Below are 8,858 nucleotides of genomic sequence, written 5' to 3' on the forward strand. Positions count from 1 at the left end.
CGATACCATAGTCTCTTGAGACTGAAGGATGCCAATTCAAAGATATTTTAAAGAGAAAATAAAATCTTTTCTAAAAATCTATTTTATTCTCTTAATTTTGAATCACAATTTAATTCAATCAAAATTAAAACTTTTCCTAATATAACTGTATATCACTATGCCAAGATAAGCAAACAGACTTTTACCCTCACCCTTGTGTTCACCACCACCCCTATAAAAACATGTTCCAGTAAGACCACAACCACATCTATACTCTCAGATACCTGCCAGGCAGTAATGGCATTATAGCAGAAGTATATAGCAGAAGTATGGTTGTAAAACAATAATGTGATTTGCTTTAGCAAGCCACTGTTCTGACAGCAATAATTCGGATATAAACTATAGTTTTCACATATTGGTAACAAACAGGGTTTAGAAAATCTTTATTCTCCAGGGCAAATAACATAGCATTATTCTAAAGTTTCAATTTTCTTAGAATGTGACAGTATCATTTCTGATTGACAAAACTAATTATACACTATGGTTATGCCCCAACTCAGTGCACATCCCATTCACTGGATTTTGAACATCATTATTAAGGACAATATAACAAAAACATGATGAGTGACTATATCTGTGGGCTTCTTTGAGAAAGTGATTTGCAGTATAGCCACATATCTAGAAAATCTAATTTCTGAATCATTTTGAGTGATTTTGACTGTCTTTGTGTATTTGTTGCACAATTATATATTATTCTTTATCTAACTACTTATAAAGATAAAAAAATATATCCTGTTTTGTCTCTACAAATACAAAACTTTTGTAGGCTGTGGTCACAAATCAATATATTTGCATATGCTTTAGACATAAGCAGTTAAAATATAACCCTTAGAAGCCAGGAACAAAAACTGTGTTACAAAGGAGAGATTGGGAGGGGAGGGAAGAAGAGAATGATGGAAAGAGGAGAGGAGAGGATGATGGGGAGGATGATCTGCAGCAAGGTAAATGGCCTCAAGTAATAGCATAATGGGTGCACTGATGGAAGACCTGAAGGACCAGGTTGGGGACAAGTAATTTTCAATAAAATCTATATGGTTGTTAAGAGTCAATACCAACTTCATGGTACATTGTCATTATATGAAGCCACCAATTATATCTGACAATAATTGCAAACTAAGTCATTACTAAAAAAAATTAAGGGTTAGAATTTTGCAATAATGTAGTCAATGTTTCTTTATCTTCATTACTACATTACCTCCAGAATTTTTCTTGACCTTTACAAAATCTTATGAATAAAGTATTATCACAGTATAAGTGCCTGAATACACACAGCATACTATGATGGTAATTTGTTTAAATCAACTACAGTTAACTTAGTTTGCATGATACAAATAATAAACCATGTTTTACAAATACAATGGCTAGATTCACATCACACGATAATCCCCCCCTTAAAAAAATTCTGGATTAACATGCTTCACATATCCAAACCAACATTTCTATTTCTCTTGGAAACATGATATGTTTTGCTTTATGCCTACCTCTTTTCTACTTTTTCATTTGTTCATTACATGCTTCCTCGGCCAATATTTCTTACTTTTTCTGCCATATTGTTGTCTTACTTTCAAAACTAATCAGTTTACCATGGAACATTTCTAATCCCTGTATGGACCACTGGGTGGACACTTTGTATGATGTATTATTGTAGAAAACTATAGTGCCTAATAACTGAGATTGATTCTAGATTTAACACTTCTCAAAATGCGTTCAATTACATATCTGATAAAAATAATAACAGAAAGACTTATACCAGCAAGCTGAATGTAATAATACAAGTAATATGCAAGACAAATCAGTATATTTATTGGAAAAATTCCAATAATTGCTTCCAATATCACCTTGGATACAAGTGATATTATGAATGTAAAGACATTAACGGTAAAACAAGTGTTCAATTTTTTATTCTTCCATCTTAAATCTGATAGCAGCATTCATGTAGTTACACTCTTATTTTAAAACAACTAGCAAGGTATAATGATTAAAATGCTGGATTGTAGTTACACTCTTATTTTAACTAGCAAGGTATAATGATTAAAATGCTGGATTATGATCAGAAAAATCCAGATTCAAGTCTTCTCTCTCTCTCTGTTTCATTAGTTTAATTTTTTCTTTGTTTGTGATTTTGAATTTTCTTTAATTTGTCATCATGTAACCAGGCTGTCTAGAGGTGATTATGGGCAGGAGGCAGACTAATGAACTGAAGTTTAATCAAGACAAGACAGAAAGCAATTCTTTCTAGATAGTATTGATTTAAAATACAAATCCATCTATTGGAAGACATTACATTGCTAGATTATAGTCTGAGATCTAACTTTATTCCAGCATGCCCAAGAGTTACTGAGGCCAGATGAATCTTTGATCAGTTAATTTAATATGGCAGTCACTATCTGCCTTTTCTGAGGACTAAACATCTAGCTCTGGAGAGGGATGGTTAGCTACATCTCTTGTGCACTATTTGGGATTTTTGTTTAAGAAAAGTATGGAATTGTAATCTGTACACCAACAATGCTTATTGAGTACATGAATTCCTTCTTATTCTGACTTCTAAGATTATTGGCATAATTCAAAGAACTAGCCAAAGAACTAGGCTGTTTTTAAAAAATCTACAACTTAGGACTATGAAACATTTCATTTAAATCTTTCCATTCATCAAGGTTAACTGGGACTCAACAAACTTTAAAATTTGTTCAGCTTCTTCCACGAGAGTTTTCCCATTAGCTACACAAAGGCTCTGCTATCTTATAACAGAATAACACAAAGAAAAGCTTTGCCTCTCAAATATTGCCATTTTAACTGGATATTATACAGCAAAATCTGGATATCATACAGATATAATTACAGTTCCTGCGGTACAGAAACCCTAAGGGTATATAAATTTGGATATGGAAAAATTATAACTTTATTTTCAGTAACCTCTAACTAAAATGCAGCTCTTTTTTCAATTATGTATATGGCAACAATGAAATTTATTGTCTCTAGGCGCCAAAAATATGTGTTAACTTTAGTGAAGTTAAAAGTTTGTTAGCTCCACTAAATGTTTATGGTATAATTATTATACCATAAAAGAATATTGTTATTCAAATAATGGATTAATAAAGAACCACATCTTACTATATTATGTATTTGTTATTTAACAGTTCAAACACAATTGATTTCCTTTGCAATCAATTTATGTGCTGTTTTATGCATTTAAACACATTTTACTGAAGACGGATCTGACATTTTCACAAGATCCTCAAAAAAGTTTAAGAACAACTGCCACAGAAAATGGCCCTTAGATGATAATAATGGTGGGTTTCTTTTACTCTGTTAGTATATTTATTAATAACCATATTCAATTATTGCTCTGGCAATGGCAGAAATATTTTTATATTCTTGAAATTATGGGGTTTTTAAAAAACTTATTAGAATTGTGAGCCACCCATCTTGCCTAGAGGTGACTCTGGGCAGCTTACAACCATTAAAAAACAGTAAACATTAAAACATAATAATATAATAAATAATATATAAAACATAATAATTTTCAATTAAAAGATGGGAGGAAAGAAGCCAGATGCATAGAGAGCCATGGGAGGTTGAAAACGGGCCCATTTCAGCACTTCCAGAAGGCCCATTTTTCAGCCTCCCGAGGCTGCAGAGGCTTTCTCTCGAGCCTTCGGGAGGGGAAAACGGCCTCAAAGGGGCCGAAAATCAGCTGGGAGGTGTGCGCATGCGCAGTGCAGTTATGTTTGGCTGGGGCTCACGTGCCCGCACAATTGGCTCTGCATGCCACCTGTGGCATGCATGCCATAGGTTTGCCATCACGGCTCTATACAGTCCATTGTATTATACAATATGCCCAATCTCAAACTACAGATTGAACAGAAATTGGGTCAGGTTAGTAGTTTAATGGAAGCCTGCAGGCTGTGAGAGAAGATGTTCTGGAGATGTAATCAGATTGTTAATTAATATATATGCCTAGAAGCATTACCACCTGTCTTGTTTCTTTTATCAAGCGCCCTTCTATGATTCCCTGAAGTAAGCAAAGATGCAGAGATAAAGCACTGGCAGCCTACAAGAAAAGCCAACCTTATCAGCTTTTGTTCACAGCTATGGGTGCTTAGTTAGATGCATCTTGGCTAGCAAAAAGGGCTGCAATATTAAAGCAAAGTATCTGTGGTGCAATCCAGAGGGAACTCAAACAACAACATTCCTGTGGTCTAAAGAGGAGTGGGAGAAAGAGATTTGCTGTGAAAGATGCAGCCAGCCATATGAAGCAATTCCACTGAGAAATGTCTCCTTCCCTTCCCTGGAATTCACCAAAATGTTTGAAAGGAGGGGGGCAGGTGCATTTTACGGTGTTAAGAGAGATAATCCATTGCCTTCAAATATGAAAGAAGCAGACTGCACCACAAATCCTGCAGTAAGTTCTCTGTATGTCTACAATGCAGCTGCTGAGCAGAAGGTGGGGGAGGGGGGAAGGGAGTAAAGTGTACTGAAAGTAATGTAGGAATTCAAGCTGAAATGCTTGTGCGGCAAAGCAAAAACTCAAGTTTGTTATGTTTTTACTTCACTGCCTCAGAAACAAGAATCACAAAGCAAGAATCAGCAGGAAGATGTGGTCCAAACCCCCTACAAAGCCGATAAACCACAATCTCTTCCTTTATATGTCACCTTCTTTTGAAAGGATGCAGTGATTTCTATCAATTAGAAAACAAACCACCAGCTAAACAGTGAAAAATGTTGTATAAGGCTCCAGTAGAACTCTTGCTCCAGTAGAAAGTGTCTCTTTTAAATAAATAAATGAATTTTAGGGGAGGGGGAAAAGGAGATTCTAATATTTTTACTGTTTAAAGGCATACAAAGATGAAGAAGTTACAAGTAAAACAAATGCAGAAAATAAAGCCAGGATTCCTACAAAACTGATCCAGTATAAATTATGTTAATACTTTATCTGCTCTACATTATGTAAAAGTACAAAGGAACCTCTCCTACAGTACTGCCTTGAAAATCAGGGCTGTCTCTTGATAAGAATATGTGGATTCTCCTGAAAGACTGGGCCTCCAATGTTTTGTTTCATTTGGTTGTTAGATATGAGATTTGATTTCCTCAGTTAATATACTACAACCTTAAAAGCAAAGTGTGATATGCTTTCACAGCCCCTTTTTTATTTTTGATACCATTGAAGTACACGTTCGCACATCTAATGAATGCCGTTGCCTCTCTAAGGCATGAGCCGGCCTTGGGCAGAAATTGGGGAGAATCAACTCCTGTGCCCAATGGAAAGAGGAATTGGCTTTGGGGATGAAAGCCGGGTCTAGGTGAAGAACCAACTTATCTGAGTGGAAGACACAAAGGTCCTCCCTCACCGACAGGACAGCCATCTCGGATATTCTCCTTGAGGAAGTTATAGCCACAAGGAAAACCACTTATAGGTTAGAAGGTGGAGGCTGCTAGTTCTCAAGGGTTCAAACGGTGGTTTGGTGAGTGCTGTGAGAACATTATTTAGATCCCAGATGGGGTATTTATGGACCACTGAAAATCTTAAATTAGTGGCCCCTTGGAGGAAAGGGGCGTTGGTCCTACCTGAACGCTTCTTCTCGGGGAGCCGAAGGGAGAATGCAGGATGGGGGTAGTCTCTAGTCTCCTTGCTCTGCAGACCGAGTTGAAAAACTGAGGACACACCCCCTGGTAACGGTCCCCAGTTCTGAACGACGTTGAAGCGAATTCAGCTGCTCCTTGTCTTCAAACAGATAGTTCATTGATACTACGAAAAAGGGGACATTTCCTCCCTATTCCGACCAGACAGAATACAGGGTGGGACTGGATTCTCCCTTCAGCTTCCCAAGAAGAAACATTCAGGTAGGACCAATGGCCCTTCTCCACTGAGCTGAAGGGAGAATCCAGGATGGGACATACCAAAGCTGGCTGATGGCTGTCCTACGGGTGGGAGCTGGATTGGTCGGAAGTCCCCACCTCTACATGCACACCCTGCAGGACTTGTCTTCCAAAGGACACCTCCGCTGAGGCAAAGGAGTCAATTTTGTAATGTCTTATAAATGGGGTCACTGATGACCAGGTCGCAGCTCTACAAATGTCCAGTATCGATGCCTGCGTTGCCCAGGCTGCGGTGGTCGCTGCACTTCTGGTTGAGTGCTCTGTGATCCTCCTGGACACAGGAAGGCTCTGTAACTCATAGGCCTTTGCAATGCAGGCTCTGAGCTAGCGACCTACTGTGGAAGGTGTCACCCTGCGACCAAAAGTTGATGGCTGAAAGGAAACAAACAGGGCTTCTGTCCTCCTAAACGAAGTTCTTTTAATGTAAATACGGAGGGCCCTCCTAACGTCCAAGGTGGGCAATTTTTTCTCTAGTGCATGGGTAGGCTCAGGAGAGAAATTAGGCAAAATCAACTCCTGTGAACGATGGAATAAGGAGTTCAACTTGGTCAGGAAGGTAGGGTCCAACTGCAGAACCATCCTGTCTGCATGGAATACGCACAGATCCTTCCTGATGGATAAGGCCAACTCTGAAATACACCTGGCTGAGGTAATGGCCAAGAATGATACCTTGCACATGAGAAGGCGAAGGCAGACCAACTGCAGAAAATCTTCCACGTTGCGTTATATATCCTGGTCATGGAAGGTCTTCTGGCCGCCTGGATGGTTTGAATGACCTTTGTGGAAAACTTCTCCCATTTCAGGATCCCCCGCTCAAGCGCCAGATGGTCAACCGAAACCAGGCTGGATCTGGGTGCTCGATCGGGCCCTGGCTGAGGGAGATCTTGTGCAAGGGAATTGTCCAGGGTCTGGCGACTGACAGGCCCATCAGGTCGGTGAACCAAGGACGCCTGGGCCAGTAAGGGGCTACCAACAGAACTTCCGCCCTTTCTATCAGTACTTTCCTGATTGCCCCCAGAATCAGGGGAAGGGGGGAAGGCATACAATAGTCCCTGGGGCCACCTGCATCGGACAGCATTGACCCCTTCTGCTCCTCGGGCAGGGAATCGAGCAAAGAACCTCGGGAGGTGCGTGTTCTCTGGTGATGCAAAGAGATCCAGAATTGGGTGGCCGAAGCGTTCCATCATCTCCTGGAATAGACTGGGATGCAGTCGCCATTCTGACTGGTCGACTGTGGCCCTGCTCAACCAGTCTGCCTGCACGTTGGATACTCCCGAGATATGTTCTGCTCATAGGGACAACAGGTTTCTCTCCGCCCACCTGCACAGTTGAGTTGCTTCCTGCATTAGAGATCTGGAGCGTGTGCCCCCCTGCCTGTTTATGTGGGCCTTGATAGCCACATTGTCCATGAGGAGAAGCACATGTCTCCCCACCACCTCTTGCTTTAGATCCTTGAGCGCTAAGCAGGTAGCCCTGAGCTCTAGCCAATTTATGTTGTGGGCGAGCTCCTCTTGTGACCACCTCCCCTGGGTGACCTGGGCTCCCAAGTTGGCCCCCCAACCATAGAGACTGGCATCAGTGGTGATGGTAATCCTCTGGGGTTCCCTGTACAAGCATCCCTGATCCATGGCTCGTGACTGCCACCAATGGAGGGAACGAAGAACTGGCAAGGGGACGTGAACCCTCCTTGGAGAGTCGCCCCTGCTCGCCCTCTGGTAAGGGAGCAGGAACCACTGAAGGATGCATTGGACCAGATCTCCACCCTAAAAAAATACTTTTCCCCAATGTATTACATTGCCAGTTCTGAAGAAGGCAAAACCAAAGTACTGATAAATTACAAGAACACATACTCACACACTCCCTTCTAATCCTGCTGGAGCAGGTGATTGGACTAGAATAGATATCTCATTATCTTTCTCCTCCCTCCTTTATTTCTTTTTTTCTGTCCCTTTCTTCCATCCCCCCTTTTTTTGTCTGTCCCTTTATCGTTCTTTCCCTTTTCTCTTTCTTCCTTCTCTCTTTTTCTCTCTCTTTCTTTTCTCTCTCTCTCTTTCCCTCTCTCAGGCTCACCCCGTTGACTTGGTGCACCGCTTTGCTTGGACTTGCTTGGGCAAGTCCCTCCGGTGCAGTGGGCTCAATGGGGTGGACCTGTGGGGCCAGCACCTAGAACGTGGCAGTGGCAGCACGTTTGAAAAGTAGAGCAAAGTCAGTAATTTTTGCTGCAAAGAATCACAAAAGCTTCTGGGCTGTGCACAAGAAGGGACACACATGTCAATGCAATTCAGCGACATAAAATAAAGAAATACAAATGAAACAAATCAAGAATCAGCAAATCATCTCTGTTTAGATTCTATTCACTACTAGAATCTAATCAGAGATGCTTTGCTGATTCTAGTGCAATGACCTGCTCCAGCAGGGTTAGAAGGGAGTGTGTGTGTGTATGTGTTTGTGTGTGTGTGTGTGCATGGCTGTTAAAACTCCAAAAACAGGTCAAGTAGCTCTGGGGAGGCCAGTCATAAATTAGAATACTTGCTAAGCAACCAGCCATTAAGTGAGGACCACTTGTATTTGGTTTGCCAGTTACCTGGCCATGCCCACCCAGTCACATGACCACCAAACCACACCTAGCTCATAATGTGACCAGCAAGCCATGCCCAGCCAGCAAGCCATGCCAGCCAGTCATGTGACCAGCAAGCCACGCCCACCCAGTCACGTGACCAGCAAACCACGCCCTCAAATTAGGTCATGCTCACGGAAATTTGAATCCCACCTCTGGGTGGGGGGCACTGAGGATGAGTTTGCAGCACCAAGGGGGCGGTGAACTGAAAAAATTTGGGAACTACTGGTCTAGAATAAATTGATTTATTCAAGAATTGAAATACCTTTTTATGTTGGTGCTGATAGGTAGTTTATTATAGCCAGAAATGTAAGAACCATTCTGA

This window comes from Notechis scutatus, chromosome 3, assembly GCF_049901735.1.
Source record: "Notechis scutatus isolate UNSWTSFEM ecotype Mainland chromosome 3, rNotScu1.2, whole genome shotgun sequence".
Taxonomy (NCBI): Eukaryota; Metazoa; Chordata; class Lepidosauria; order Squamata; family Elapidae; genus Notechis; species Notechis scutatus.